Consider the following 16,875-nt stretch of genomic DNA (forward strand, 5'->3'; position numbering starts at 1 on the left):
CTGAGGATGGTGCTGGATCATTGCTTTCAGAATGATATCCATTTTTAGAGGCTCCTTTGGAATTTTGAAAATACTCAACTAGAACTACTGGTTTCTAGATCACTACAGCAGTGAGATATTTTACTTTGGCTTTGGCAATCAGAACTGTGGTTCATTAATACTTTCCTTAGGGCTGAGAATAAGAATTTTAACACCTGAGGCTGTATTCAACTTCAGATTTGCATATATTACATGAGTGATAACTAAAATTGCTCTAAAAATGTATAGTCACAGATTCAAACCAAATCCTGTTTATGACTTGCTTTTTTATCTGTGAAATATTCAGGCTGTGAAAAGAAAAGGCAACTGAAGATAAGTGACCACAATTTTATTATTATGCATTTGCTATCATCAGTGTATCTTAATTACTTTCCTTTATGTATTTTTGAAGCCAGTTGATTAAATATCCAGGTTTTTTGTTTTGTTTGTTTGATTTTGGAGAGAATCTTGATTTAAGGTAAGATGAAGTCAGAAGAGCAAATGTGTGGATACCAGTGGGGGAAGGAGGGTGGGATGGATTGGGAGGTTGGGATTGGCATATATACAGTACTATATATAAAATAGATAACTAATGAGAACTGACTGGATAACAGAGAATTCTACTTAATGCTCTGTGGTGACCTAAATGAGAGGAGTATCCAAGGAAGAGGGGATATATGTATATGTGTGGCTGATTCACTTCACTATACCGCAGAAACTAACACATTGTGAAGCAACCATCCTCCAATGAAATTTTTCTTTTAAAGAATAAATTAAGTTTGAAAGTTTCATGTTAGTTAACTTATATAGTCTGGTCTGTAAAGACTCACTTTTTTAAGGGGGGATTATTGAAACAAAGAACTTGCATTTGATTTTTAGTTTGTTTGGATTTTGTTATGAGACTAGAAAAAATGTTCTTTAAACTAGCGCGTTTACTTCCTCAGTATGAAATAGCTGAGTTGTGTTTTTACTTTTCAATCAAATCTCCTTGTTTAAACTGCTAAAGTGAGAGAGCTGACAAACAGAAAGGACCTGGCATTCCTGAGAAGTGACGGTGATATCCTTCAACACTGTTGGTTTTTTTTTTTTTAATAAAGATTTTGAGCATAAAAGTGCAGCGCAGTGCTGCGTATTAAATGGCATAGGAATTAAGCGTGATAAGTTGTCAACTTTACATGAAAACACAGATAAGAAAGATTTTAATTTAAAGTATTTTTGGAAGACGGGGGCTGTATGGTATTTTTCTCTGTATATCAGGCAGTGGGCTACTACTGTCTGACCTATAGTTTGCACTCAGCAAGTACTTAAATGAAGGATGTAATGATCCTTGAGGATGTAGCATATGTCAAGTTTTTCACCTTGCTTTTTAGACTCCCCCCCCTTTTTTTGTTTTAGTGATTGATTCAGCAAAAGTGGTTTGAGGGACCCCTTTGTATGAGGGACTTCAAAGGTGGCATTGAACTGAACAAGACTCTCTGGCTTCTGAGATCTCACATGGTGGTGGTCATTTGGGAGGAGGGCATCTTTGTCAGGTTTGTCAACTGCCTTTGAACTAGCGGACCCCTCACTGCTCAGTTTCCATGTGAGATGTTGGACGGATGACAGCTGCAGGAAAGTGGCTAATAGGAAGGGTCCTGGTTGTTGAGTATCACCTACTCAGGGAGCTGGTGTGCTTGAATTTGAATAACCTTTGCCACAGAAGCACCAAGAAAAAGTGATACAATGGGATGAGAATAAAAAAAAGTTTCTGTGAACCAAATGAGACTGGTTAACCAGGAAGAGGAGATACTAATTGACACCAAAGCCTTGATGAGCACTCAGCCTCTTCTGTGAAACCAGTATTTCCTTGATTACAATCTCTTGAAAAGTGTGGGAGTCCTCTTACAAAGGTTGTATTAATTAATAGCAGAGCATGTTACTAAGAACATTTGTTTAGATTTGTTTATTTTAATCAACTAATAAAACTCTTGCAACATCTGTCACCCCATTGATCGCCAGGGTTGATTCGGCTGATCTGGCTGGCTAGGCGGGTGTCCCTTTCCTCCCTCACCGCTCTACGTGCGTCCCTCCCGAGGCTGCGCACTTGGTCGAGGAGGACGACCATCCCCGATAGAGGAGGACCGATCTTCGGTCAAGGGTATATGAGTAGCTGCGCTCCCCTGCTAGAACCTCCAAACAAGCTCTCAAGGTCTTTTATCTAAAAAAACAAAACAAAATAAAGAAAACCCTCGTGATATTGCTGTTTATGTTGAACAGACTCTTAATTTAATTGAGACCATCTGAAAACTGTGTCTTAAGCATAATCTGTGGATTGAAGTAGAATACATAATTGCCAACAAAGGTCCATCTAGTCAAGGCTATGGTTTTTCTGGTAGTCATGTATGGATGTGAGAGTTGCACTATAAAGAAAGCTGAGCACAGAAGAATTGATGCTTTTGAACTGTGGTGTTAAGAAGATTCTTGAGAGTCCCTTGGACTGCAAGGAGATCGAACCAGTTCATCCTAAAGGAAATCAGTCCTGAATATTCATTGGAAGGACTGATGATGAAGCTGAAGCTCCAATACTTTGGCCACCTGATGCGAAGAGCTGACTCATTTGAAAAGACCCTGATGCTGGGAAAGATTGAAGGCAGGAGGCGAAGGGGACAACAGAGGATTAGATGGTTGGATGGCATCACCTACACAATGGACATGAGTTTGAGTGAGCTCCGGGATTTGGTGATGGACACGGAGGCCTAGCATGCTGCAGTCCATGGGGTTGCAAAAAGTCAGACACAACTGAGCAACTGAACTGAACTGAACTGAACATAATTGTTTATTGAATGTTGTTGTTTATTGTTAATTTGCTAAGTTATATCCAAGTCTTTTGCAATCCCATGGACTGTAGCCCACCAGGCTCTTCTGTCCATGGCATTTCCCAGGAAAGAATACTGGAACGAGTTGCAATTTCCTTCTCTAGGGGACCTTCCCCATTAAATAATGTAATTTTTGATTGGCATATCTATTTATTAATCTTTCAGGAGTTTTTTCTCTTGTTTGAATATATGTTTTCTTTTGGTTTCTTCTGACTTATTTTTCCTGATTTTTATTTGTTTTTAGTCTGTTGAGGCTGACTAGTCTGAAATCCAAACTCATCATTTTCCCTCTCTTTGCCCTATTCTCCAACCTTGCTATTTCTTTACTTTCTTACTCCTTAAAAGATCTATGATCTTCCACATACTCTGGGCTCAAAAGTCATTGGGAAGCATCTTGTGTTTTAATTCCTCATATCCAATCAGATTTCAAGAACTCCAGGTAGTGCATCCGAATTGATTTTGCCCCTGCTCACTGCTTTTCATTCACATGTCTAGCATCCTGCAGCCTCACTTCCTTTTGCTTGGACTATGAAAGTATGTTGACCTATTTCCAGTAACTTCTTTTTCAGTTCCATTTTACATGTTAAAATTAGATTAATCCATATAAAACAAAGCTGTGATCGTGTAGCTTCCAGCTCTTAAATTCCCCATGATACTTTATTGATGTAACGAAACAAATACAAATTCTTTAGACTGGCACACTGGTTTCCACATTCTGGTCTTCTCTCTCTCTTCTCAGCCTTATTTCCTACCATTTCTGGAAACACATCCTATATTCCACCAAAGCAAATCTCTTGTTGCTACAGGACTGCACTGTCCGATGCTGCAGTGACTAGCCTTTAGTGGTGAGAGAACGCATATACAGATGTGAAGACCACATATGAAAATAGAACTCTGACACACCATCTGCAGCAGATAGCCCAGAACACCAGCCCGTGATCTACTGTAACCAGCCTGTTGTCTATATGTCAAAACTGTAGGAAGTCAGACCTCTATCTCTAGCAACACTCCAGGAAGCTGAACAATAACCCCTACAACAGTGGTGCCCCCCTCCCCCCCCAAACCAGGACTTGACTCATAACTGACAGTTTCTCTCCTTTTTGTGTCTATTTCCAGCATAGGACAAATCAGAGAAAGCCAACTGTGTACCCCTAACCAACCACATAGGTTGCACCGCTTCTAAATGCCTGCACCTTCCCCAGGCTGACAGCCGCCAGTCAGGGCACACCTGAAGCCTTGCCTTTTTTCCACCATAAAGCTCTCCTGCTCCCCTGCCTGCCTTTGAGCCTCCATAAAATGCGGAGTGCAAACTAACAGTGTCTGACTCCCTTGTTAGAGCAAACTCTGTGTAAAGAGACTTAGCCTGTTCTTGTTTGGTTGGTCTTTGTTTATTTCCACCATGGTTAGTTAAGTTAATTAAAATTATATTAAATGACAAGTTCAGTTCTTCAGTTGCACTAGCTAAATTTAAAGTGCTCAGTAGCCCCATGTAACTTGTAACTATTGTACTGGATGGTGTAAGCATGGAATATTTCCATCATTTCCAGAAGTTTCACAGGACACTCTATACATGACTATGGTTTTCCAGCCTCATGCTACTTCTTCTTGAATTGCCTTCCTTCTACAATTCTACCTGCCAAACTCCTTCCCAGTCTTCATGTCCTAGCTTACTGTTTCCCTCAGGAAGCCTTCACTGATGCCTCTATTTAGACATCATCTCTCATTTCTTAGATTATACCTTTCTGTTGGCACTTTTCAGTCTTTCTTCTCGATCAGTGATCTCTTCTATCATGCTATCCTGCTGTATTGTAATTACTTTATCCTTGCAGGATCTCTTGCTTCCTGTGGAGTAACTCCATGATAACTTTTTTTTTTTTTTTTGCTTAAATTGGTTTGTGGAAAATAAGGGTCAGATTGAATTACTCACTTTAAGAAGCCATGGAATGACAGATAGAGCTGAAGTTTATAATTTATTTGGGACATAGTCTGTACAAACAGCAGTGCACACGGCTTTGTTCTTCCCTTTCTGACTCTGCTTCCGTTCTCCTCTAGACAGCTTCATTTAACATTAGCAGGATGTTTATAAAGTTAGCTGGGGACCATCTCAGAGTCTCCCATTGTTATTTCTCAAAAGTTGTCTGAGCCTTCAAAAGTCTTTTCATAGAGCAGCAACTAGGAAGGAAGCTGCAGGTCTATGATTCCCAAAATACTCTTAGAATGACTACCTTTTAATGTCTTTAACACACCAGACATATTCATGCCTCTGTGACTTGCTCGTATTTTCCCCTTACCTGAAATATGACCTCAGAATTTCCATCCTTATACCACCTCTGTGCCTGGTGAACTTCTTTCATATGTGAAGTTAAATATCACATTGTGAAGCCTTTCTCACTCTCATTAAATGGAGTCACTCCTTTTTCTGTCTGTTTATCAATATCTGCTTGCCTATCTCTTTATTCTCAGTGTGGTGGATAAATAAATGTAAACCCTTACTTTTAAAGTAATACCACTAGGGCAAGTACACATGGCCAGTGGAAGGAAGTTAGTCCACTTATGTTTCTTTTCAGGATGGGGGCGTTGCTGCTGTATTTGGATAAAAATCACCACAATCCCCAGAGAAAGCTCTACCGTTTCTCTCCTTTCACCATCAACCTAAATCCAAGGATTGTGAGTTCCTCATTTCCTAAGTGGGGCTAGGGAACCCTCTTTTCAGTTTATGTACCAGCAGAAGTTGTGTCTGGGAGAAAGCTTTGCTATGTACTGGGTGCATTAAGTTGTGAAATTTCCAAGAAGCAGAAACTGACTAGAGTCAGTTTCTAACAAATTGACTAGAGTTTCTAATGAACTGACTGGAGTCAGTTATTCTAACAAATAATTAATTGTTAGAGGATTTGGGATATCCTGAGCTGAGGAGATAAAGGACAGAAATGGTATGGACCTAACAGAAGCAGAAGATATTAAGAAGAGGTGGCAAGAATACACAGAAGAACTGTACAAAAAAGATCTTCATGACCCAGATAATCACAATGGTGTGATCAATCACCTAGAGCCAGACATCCTGGAATGTGAAGTCAAGTGGGCCTTAGGAAGCAGCATTACAAACAAAGCTAGTGGATGTGATGGAATTCCAGTTGAGCTATTTCAAATCCTGAAAGATGATGCTGTGAAAGTGCTGCACTCAATATGCCAGCAAATTTAAAAAACTCAGCAGTGGCCACAGGACTGGAAAAGGTCAGTTTTCATTCCAATCCCAAAGAAAGGCAATCCCAAAGAATGCTCAAACTACTGCACAATTGCACTCATCTCACACGCTAGTAAAGTACTGCTCAAAATTCTCCAAGCCAGGCTTCAGCAGTACATGAACTGTGAACTTCCAGATGTTCAAGCTGGATTTAGAAAAGGCAGAGGAACCACAGATCAAATTGCCAATATCTGCTGGATCATTGAAAAAGCAAGAGAGTTGCAGAAAAACATCTATTTCTGCTTTATTGACTATGCCAAAGCCTTTGACTGTGTGGATCACAACACACTCTGGAAAATTCTTCAAGAAATGGGAATGCCAGACCACCTGACCTGCCTCTTGAGAAACCTGTATGCAGGTCAGGAAGCAACAGTTAGAACTGGACATGGAACAACAGACTGGTTCCAAATAGGAAAAGGAGTACATTAAGGCTGTATATTGTCATCCTGCTTACTTAACTTCTATGCAGAGTACATCATGAGAAATGCTGGGCTGAAAGAAGCACAAGCTGGAATCAAGATTGCTGGGAGAAATATCAATCACCTCAGATATGCAGATGACACCACCCTTATGGCAGAGAGTGAAGAGGAACTAAAAAGCCTCTTGATGAAAGTGAAAGAGGAGAGTGAAAAAGTTGGCTTAAAGCTTAACATTCAGAAAACTAAGATCATGGCATCTGTTCCCATCACCTCATGGGAAATAGAGGGGGAGACAGTGGAAACAGTGTCAGACTTTATTTTTGGGGGCTCCAAAATCACTGCAGATGGTGATTGCAGCTGTGAAATTAAAAGATGCTTACTCCTTGGAAGGAAAGTTATGACCAACCTAGATAGCATATTAAAAAGCAGAGATATTTCTTTGCCAACAAAGGTCCATCTGGTTAAGGCTATGGTTTTTCCAGTGGTCATGTATGGATGTGAGAGTTGAACTGTGAACAAAGCTGAGCACCAAAGAATTGATGCTTTGAACTGTGGTATTGGAGAAGACTCTTGAGAGTCCCTTGGGCTGCAAGGAGATCCAACCAGTCCATCCTAAAGGAGATTAGTCCTGGCTGTTCATTGGAAGGACTGATGCTGAAGCTGAAACTCCAGTACTTTAGCCACCTGATGCGAAGAGTTGACTCATTGGAAAAGACCCTGATGCTGGGAGGGTTTGGTGGCAGGAGGGGAAGGGGACGACAGAGGATGAGATGGCTGGATGGCATCACCAACTCGATGGGCATGAGTTTGAGTAAACTCCGGGAGTTTGTGATGGACAGGGAGGCTTGGCGTGCTGCGATTCATGGGGTCGCAAAGAGTAGGACACGACTGAGCGACTGAACTGAACTGAACTGAGATAAGGAGGGAGACCGTGATGTTAGGTCATAGGTGGTTATGAAACTTAAAGGGGGAGACAGAAAGAAGAATAGAATAAGAGAAGAAACTGGATCATCCATGTGGGGCTCCTTTGAAAGAAGAGCCTCTTCCTTTTGAGGTTGGAGAGAGTGGGGTGCTCACTGGCATAATAACTGATCCCATCCTTCACCCTCACTTCTCTCCTCTGTCAGCTTTTGGAAAAATTACCTGAACCCTTCAACAAAGAAATAACTAACCCTTCATAACATGTTTACTCATGTTTGTGCAAGAAAGCATTCAGAATGGGTAGGGGTACCCTGCTCTGCTGTTCATCCAACATCAGTCCACACCCTCATTATGGACTATTGGGTGCTAGGCCGAAAACACTCAGCCAGAGGAATAAGAAAATTCTCTTTTATGTGAACAACCTCAGGTGGTGCTAACAAAAAGGAAGATTCTTCCCCTTAGAATAATTATTACAGGTCACAATAATTTTTCATTAATTTATTCAATAATATTTGGAACAAGTATTTGAAAAATTGTTGGTGTAAGCTAAGCAAGGAAAGCAGATGCTGTATCTTATCTTTCTTTGAATCCTGAATGCAGCCCCTGTCTTTGGTACATGGTATGTGTTTTAAAAAATATTTATAGAAGGATTTACCGAACCTGTTGATTTATGAGACTCAATTGTTGGGCTAGAAGTAAATGTACTAGCTTTTCCGTTGGGGGGTAATATGAGAATTTCTTTTTCAAACTCATGAGCTTTCTTTCTTCAGGCTGTTGAAAGAGATATGGATTTAACTTGAAAAGCTATGGCCAAAATCCTCTCATGAATACAATTATAGAATTATAAGATCTCAGAACCTCGAGAATCTCAGGACCCACTTATTCCCATACTTTGATTTTGTGAATGAAGATACTGAGATTCAAATAGTTTTCACGGAGCTTTTAAAATGTGAAAATATTCTATTAGAGTCTTGCCAACTTCCAGGTTTGGGCTTTGTAGTTCAAGTTCCCATTCAGTTTCTCAAAGTTTCTGAATGCTTCCCACTGGGACACAGGTCTGGGTGTGGTGCTCATTACTTCCCATCCTTCCATCCTGCTTCTTTCAGCCCACTTGCCTAGAACTCAGCTCACTCCCACCGCTGCCTCCTCCTCTACTGCTAACTCTGGAAGAAACACACATTCAGCTCAAGGACTCTGATTTCTCCTTGGAGAAGGGAGGACGTGCGGGGACCCGAGAAGTTAGGGAATGGCTCCCGGTGGCCGTGCCACATTGTGTGTCTCTGTGACTGACACTTGCTGCAGAGTGTCATAGGTTGGGCCACTAGAAACCCCAGAAACTGAAAAATGACACAGACTCGGGAGGTCTTTGGCTGGGGGATCCTCTTGAGAAACTTTTCAGGGTGATCTGCCTTTTCAGCATTTTTCCATCTACCCTTCATCACCTAGCTCCAAACGTCCCTCAATAAACCAAGGACTTTAGGGAAAAGAGTGTCATTTAATTATGAAAACACATAGTTACTTTTTTTTTTTTTTTTCAAACTAAACATTTTCTGAACAATAAAGGGGTTTTTGAAAGCCATGGCAGTGTTCTAAAAATGTCTTATTCATTTTACCAGATTAATCCAGAGTTGATATAGGTTGTGCAAAGAAAAAGTGTAAGAAACTGATCTACATTAGCGATATATAGGAGTTGGAACATTGATCTGACCAGACAGGGTTCCACTTTCTTTTGTGATTCTTCTGGGGTCCAAGTCTGAACTATGACTTTCCCCATCTTCTGGGGGATGGAGAGTGGGCACTTGTGTCTTGGCTCAAAATGAATGAAGAGGGTGAACTACTGGCTCTTCTTTCTGCTTCAAGTTGCAGAAAATCCAACCAATAGTGGCTTAAACAAACTGGGGTTTATTCTCTCATGGCAGGAATCCTGGAGGTGAGGGGGAGCAGGGTCATTTCAGTGGCTTGTTGATTTTGGAGATCTGGCAAGAAAACTTTTCCTTGACTAAGTGAGGTCTGAATGGTGGCCATTGGGGCCTGCAGATTAATTGACAATCTGGAGTTTTCTTCAGAGTAACAAGAGAAAATGTTATTGCACACTCATGAAGCAGCATTCTATAAGGAGAATCTCTTTGAACAGCCACAGGTAACGGTTTATATACTATCAACATAATAAGGGCATGTTGGTGGTCAGAGCTTCTGTGGGGAAGTGTGGGAGGTTCTGATAAGGTTTGTGACACATTTTCACAATTCTCATCCAGGTGCTGGTGTGAATGGTCACTCTCCTGCCTGGCTGGAAGGTCCCTGGAGGGGGATTTGTGGCAGCAGAATTCTCCCATTCTCTGGGTGCTGAGGGTAAGTCTTCTATCTCTGGCAGCTGAATTCTCAGAAAGCTCTGTTAAAACAAAGTCTAGAGAAACTTTTCTCATCTACTGTTTGTTCAGGTGTTTTCATTTTGAAGTATGGCTGTCCCTCTGCATCCGCGGGTTCTACATCCATGGATTTAACCAATCTCAGATGGACTGTAGTGGTTCTCGGAGTTTTGAATGTTGTGGAGTTTTTCCACTCAGACTAAAACTTGATCAGGGAGTCCTGATGCTTCTCAAGCTTTCTCAAAGCTTGAATGTAATGTATGTGCTCGTGTCTGAACATGAACTTTTAGGTGATAGGCCACCATGGTTAAAAGTAAGATTGCAAAACTACTTCTGTCTCCAACAGGGCCATTATAATTATTAAGAGGATCATTTAGGAAGCTGTGGATGCTTTGCGTTCAGTTTGAGGTGATATTTTGGTAGGATTGATAGGGGCCCTTTGGGCAAATGTTCATTCTGTGGATTTTGAGAGAAAAAGAGGTGATCTAAGGCTCCTGCATGCGCAGAGGTTGTAGGCCTGTGGTCATGAGGATGCCAGTCTGAAACAGACTCCTCCCGCAGGAGCTGGGGAGAGGAGGAACAGCTCTGCAGGCTGGGGCATGTCTCCACCCTGGCCTCTTGAGTCTCACCTTGGCTTCTGAGTGTCAACTATCTCACTTGTAAAATGATTTATTTTGAATGAGATAATGTGTGAAAATATGCAGAGTAAACTATGAAAAGAAATTCTTCATGATTTCCCAACACAAGCATGGGCAAAAAAGAGGTTGAGTGGGTTATTTAGAAGGGTTCATTCAGCCCCGAATAGGGGTCCTCACTGCTTTTTACTGTCTTTCCAAGAGCAGTCATGACTCCTCCTGTGTCTTCATGGCTCACCCTACAGTACAGGAAGCTGGGTCCTCATTAGGAGGTAACTTCCCATTATTGACAAAGAGTCTCTCCGTGACCAAACTTCAGTCACTAAGCCTCAACTCTGGGGCTTCTGTGTTTGTCTGCTGGACATTCCCCAATTTTAGCAAGAGTCCTGCTAAGTTGATTTAGCCAGAATACCCCATCCCCGATATCTGATCACCCTTGATATCTGATTGGGTTCCTCACCCCCACCATCCCCCAGGTGACATCTGATCACCATGGCCTGCCTTGAGCAAGAATCCTGGTAGGCTAGTTTAGCAATATTTGCCCTCCCTCTTAGTTATTTTCCATTTATTGACCACTACCTCCACCTCACTCCTTGGCTGTAAAACCCCTACTTCTTCATGTTCTATTCTGACTTGAGCCAGATCACTCTCTCCTCCTGCAAAATCCCACTGCAGTGATCCCCACACCTACTGCCATGGTCCTGTATAAAGTCAGTCGCTCATACCATTCTTTAGCAAGTGTCATGAAAAATTTTTTTCTTTAACATATTCTCTACTTTTCTCTGAGACAGCAATGTTGTATCTTATTTCATGGACCAATTTGTTGTAGGCAATTTTTTCTCCCAGATTTCCTAGCAGAATGTATATGTGGAGTGACATAAACTTTTATAACTATTTCCAGAGAGGAATATAATTTGGACTATTTGTTCCTTATGTTTGGTGTACTGGTAAAGGAACCAGGCAATAGAAATGTGAAATTAGTCTATTCTTGGGACAGTAAAAGTCTATAAAAAAGGAACACAGGGATATGCCTATTCAGATCTGCTTGTGGGAAAACAGATCAAGATGGAGTGGCCGAATGCAAATTGCTTCATCTAAAAATGACACAAGCATTTTAGTATAATGTGGGCTGGTGTCTTTGTCTTATAAGCCTGGGTTTAAGAATATTTACAACCAAGTGGTTCCAGAGCCTTGAGGGATTTTACTTCCCTTCTATTCCACAGTTGTTGGTTTTGCTACCATTGATTTCTGTAGCTGTCCTCAGCTCTACTCAGCATAGGTGGACTATGGTTTCACAAATTTTAGATGGAGAATAAGTTCCTATTTTTCATTTTATTTCTGTTATCATGAGGCACTTTGAACAAGTCTCAACCTAGGGAAACAGCTCATTTTCCTGCCATCTATTGAGTACACTGATATTAGGGGAGATAAGAAAGATTTAAAAGGTTTTTGGGTGCGGATATGTGTTGCTGATTTCCAAACCTCACCTTGTCCAGTAAATGCTGGGAGGACCTGAAGATCCATAGGTTACTGGAGAAAGCACTGGAGTGGGGAACACTGCCATTCAAAGGCACTTCCCTGTCACCCAGCCGTTTTATGTTTACCAACTGAAACTAACACAAGACTGTAAAGCAACAATGGATGTGGGTGTGTTTGTTCAGTTGTGTCCAACTCTTTGTGACCTTAGGGCGGTAGCCCCTCAGGCTCCTCGGTCCATGGGATTTTCCAGGCAAGAATACTGAAGTGGGTTGCCATGCTCTCCTCCAGGGGATCAAACCCATGTCTCTTATGTCTCCTGCATTGTCATGCAAGTTTCTTACCACTAGCACACCTGGAAAGCAACTACACCTGCATGTGTGCTAAGCCACATCGGCCGTGTCCGACTCTGTGCAAACCCATGGACTGTAGCCCAGAAGGCTCTTCAGGCCATGAAATCTTCCAGGTAAAAATACTGGAGTGGGTTGCCATTTCCTCCTCCAAGGGATCTTCCTACCCCAGGAATTGAACCTGTGTCTCCTGTGTCTCTTGCACTGAAGGTGGATCCTTTACTTGCTGAGCCATCAGGGAAGACCCTGGGAAGCAACTATACTCCACTATAAAATTAAAAAAAAAAAAGAATTTCAAAGGGATAACTTCACTTAGTATAGATTCAGCTCTTCTAACTGTAGGTGGAAGAGACTAAAGCCCACTAAATGATTTTTTTTTAACTTAAAAATTACCACACAAGTAAATTTTCTTTCAAATTGCTGTATTTGCTCATGATAATGAAATCAATTCGTATGCTTAAATCTGTTCTAATTTCTTAGCTGCTTTTGTCTCTAAAACATACTGATACTTGAAACAAAGACGTTTGCATCTTCATGCTTACCTTCCAGTTTGAAATCCTGAATACATCAAGAAAGCTCTCCTCCTAAACACAGGAGACTCAGGAAAAGTCATGTTGATAGAAGCCCCTTCTTAATAATTTTTGGAACGTGAAAACCGAAAATTGTCTGTTAGGAGCAAGGTCAGCAGCCTCGTTCTTTATGTTCTTTGGTGGCTGGCTAAGTGATATTAAAACAGAGTTCATGCCTTTAACTAGCTCATGCTTCTGCTAAGGAGGTAATGTGGCTCTCAAGAATTTCTGTGTCTGTGAATTGCATTGGAGGCCAATCAGCTTCACCCTTCCAGGTCTCCTAATTATAGGTTAAATATGGGAAAGTGAATCTAATAAGGGATCCCTTTCCGGGTGCAGTTATTTTTAGAAACATATTTAGATGACGGGGATTCTATTCAAGTATGCCTATTATGTTTAAAGGTGACCTTAGGGAGGGTGTGGGTCTTCATTATTTCTCCACAGTAGGGCCAGCCTTGTGCTGGTGCAGTCGAGCTGTCACACCTGGTTCTCTGTGATCAGAGAAATGTCAGGAGACAGAGTGACACTCACAGGCCCTGAGAGCGGATCCAATCCACGACCTTTGCCTCATTAGCAGCCTGACCCAACCAATCAGAGAAAAGCCTGCCTTTGATTCTGTAGCACAGACATGTCTGTGACAAGGACAGTGATCACCTCCTTGGTGTGACTCCAAGAGGAAGTCCTGAAATGCTTTGTCAATGCCTACATGCCATCATAAGGTGTCTTTAACTGTGTCTTTCTGCCTGCGTGGGTCTCGTTCTCTCTTTAATTAAAATGCCAGGATGCTCAAGCTATTCACTGATCTTATGTAAATGCAAGCAACTTGAAATCTCCATTTTCCTTTTCTCAGAAATGCATCAACTCCTTGCAGATATGCACTGAAATCCAATTATCTAGATTTTCAGATTTGTTTTTAATTTAAAAAAATTAACTGTTCCTTTGAAAGGATTCTGGACTTACAAAATATGTAGCAAAATAGTACAAAGAATTTCGATATACCCTTCACCTTACTTCCCCTAATGTTAACATCTTACATAATCTTAGTTTAATGATTGAAACCAGGAAACTAACATAGGATACTCTTAACTAATCTACAGACCTTACAAAAATGTTTCTAATTGTACCACTAGTATTCTTTTTCTGACCTAGGATCCAGTCCAGGTTTACACATTATATTTAGTTTTGCTGATTTCTTAGTCTCCAATCTGGGACAATGTCTCAGTCTTTATCTTTCCTGACTTTTGAAGAATATCATTCAGTTATTTTGTAAAAAGTCCCTCAATTTGAGGCTGTCTTTTCCTCATATCAAATACAAATTATAGATTTTGGTAAGAACTTCACAATAAGTAAGTTCCCTAATATGTATGAGTTCCATTCTGAGAGCACTATAAGATGATTAATGAAAGCATAAGAATAATACTTTTAGCAGGTATATGTATGGTAACATTTCTAACAGGTATCTCTTTATGGAGAAATACAGAACATGAAAAAATAAATCAGGATGTCTGCTAAACATAGAATAGATTGGTGATTATTTGTTTAAAAAATGGAGATTCTATACCACTTCAGACTTTTCCTGATGTAAGACAATGGGAAAAAGAAACTTATCATTCATTTTATTCTACTGGGCTATGTATCATTTATGAGGATAATAATGCATATTCTCAACCATTTTGGCTCCCTCTTCCTTTTTATTCTGATTTGGTCACCCCCTTTATCTGTTTTTATTACAAGGCTGAACAGATCTGGTGTGGCGATCAATAAGAATAATGACAACAGTCACATAACTGCCAAGACTTCAGAAAAAGCTCTGACTTCTGGTGAATCCCATGTCCCCATCTCGCTGCATCCCCTTTGAGAAGCAGGTTCTGTTTCACAAGGCAGCTCAGGGCGCCGCACATGCTGCCAGGCGGGTTAGCAGTTACTGGTAGGGAAAAGGAACCCCTTCCCCCAGTGTTTCAGCATGCTGTGTGCTTAGTATTCCGTGTCAAAGACAGCAAACTTGCCAATCATAAGACATTGTGAATATAGTTCTTTCCAAGTCTCTGGGTAGATAATCATATTGTTAGTTATTGGAAATCTGATACTCCACCTAAGTGTTTATTAATAGGCAGGGCAGTCTTGCTTGTTCAAAAATAGCTGAAAGCTCTTTATAACATGTTTAAATGGAATACAAACCAACATTTATAGAGTGGTTAAATGTAATTCAACTCCATTAGTAAAATAACATGCTATTTACAAATAAAACACTCAAATCAACTGTGGTCTACAAAATTCTCCACACCCCTTCCTATCCCTTTCTCCTTTTAATGTCCTCTTTGAACATTATTTGAAAAGTGTGCCTAATTGGTCTGACTCAGAACTAAGCTGGATTTTCCCACCTTGTTTCCTTAAAAAAATGGCTGTACTTTTTCTATTTAATCTGAAGCTGTAATGAGAATGATTATCAGTTACCAAGTAGGATTACATAGCATTTGTCACTTGGTCAGGGGCAACACTAGGAAAAAACAGCCCAGGTAGTAATGTGAATTGCTACCCAGATCACAAACAACTATGAGTCTCCAAGTCTTCCTGCACCTTTAAAATGGGAGACAAGGAAGTGGGTATGGCTGAGCTGAGTGAAGAGAGGGGTGAGGGAAAAAAGGAAGATATTTTGCTGTGGCCATTGGAGGCTCTCACCCCGATGACAGACTGTGACCTTGATTTCCTGCCAGTGTCCTGCATGGGCTGCATCCATGTTGTTTTAACACATTCCAGTCCTTTTCCTGTTCCAGAACTGAATTTGAGTGCTTTTATCATGGGAAATTGACTTACCAGTTAAATATGGTAAATCAATTCCAATTTAATGTAGCGGTTGTAATAGATAAGAAGCCCAGAAAAAATAGCCAAAATTTTAAGGTATTCTTGGCAGGAAAAATAATGACTGAAGAAAAGGGTGAATTACTGTGAAGTATGGCTTCCCAGGTGGTGCTTGAGGTAAAGAACCCACCTACCAATGCAGGAGACATAAGACACACGGGTTCAATCCCTGGGTTGGGAAGATTCCCTAGCGAAGACATGGCAACCCACTCCAGTATTCTTGCCTGGAATATCCCATGGAGAGAGGAGCCTGGCAGGCTACAGTCCATATGGTCACAAAGAGCTGGACGTGACTGAAGTGACTTAGCATGTAGCATGGCCCCATTGATGATGTCTTTGGAATAAAGCTATTTTGACAATTGTCAAATAAATAGTAAAGTGAAAAAAAGAATGCAAAAATTGTACATATGCTGTAATCATGACTCCAGAAAATAAATGAGTGCATATGACTATGATTGGGAAGAAGCACAATAGAATGTTAAAAATGTCATTTCTGTGTGGTCGGGAATATTGATGATTTTCATCTTCCTTTTATTTTTTCTTGTTTCCCACACTCTCTATTAATATAATAAACATGAATGCCTTTTCATAATAAATCAAAATGAGTAAACTAGGACACATATGCACAAGTACATGTCCTGAAAATGTAGTTGAAAAGGACTTTTAAATCAAACAAACTACTAGGTTTATTTGGAGACTGAAATTCCCATTATAATCCCATTTTGAGTTGATAGCATTGTCTTCAGGAGGATCTCATTTTAAAATATAACATGTTGCTTCCAGAAGGTAACATAAATCCATTAACATCTCAGAAAGAAAAATGTATCTAATTTTCTGGCCTGGGCAGACTGCAGAGGGCATGAACCTAAGGGCATAGGAGACATATTTTGATGGAGAAAAGCCCAGGATTTGGAAATATTGGCTGGTTCTCCATGCAAATTCTTGGGAGGAAGTGACACTGAAGAAGAAGTTTTCAAGGTGGAGAAACATGGTCTGGCCTATGGGAAGGGTTAAAGGGAATGGGGTGAGAGGAGCAGCCAAAACTAAACTTGCTCTATGTTTTATCCTCGTTTCATTCTGCAGCAAACATGCCTGTTCATAACTCTATGTGCAGATATCTGTTTCTTTAGGATAAATCTCTGAAAGTGAAAATACTGTATTAAAAG

At 40.6% G+C, this 16,875-nt stretch overlaps 1 long non-coding RNA gene across 1 annotated transcript in view; it reads left to right on the forward strand.

Moving 5' to 3' along the window:
• Positions 1–16,875, forward strand: part of LOC133049278 (uncharacterized) — a 150,552-nt gene that overhangs the window by 48,388 nt on the left and 85,289 nt on the right. Inside the window, exon 2 of the long non-coding RNA XR_009691279.1 lies at positions 9,710–9,803. This is a non-coding gene — a long non-coding RNA (uncharacterized LOC133049278). The remainder of the gene's footprint in view (positions 1–9,709; positions 9,804–16,875) is intronic.

This window comes from Dama dama, chromosome 30 (genome assembly GCF_033118175.1).
Source record: "Dama dama isolate Ldn47 chromosome 30, ASM3311817v1, whole genome shotgun sequence".
Lineage (NCBI taxonomy): Eukaryota > Metazoa > Chordata > Mammalia > Artiodactyla > Cervidae > Dama > Dama dama.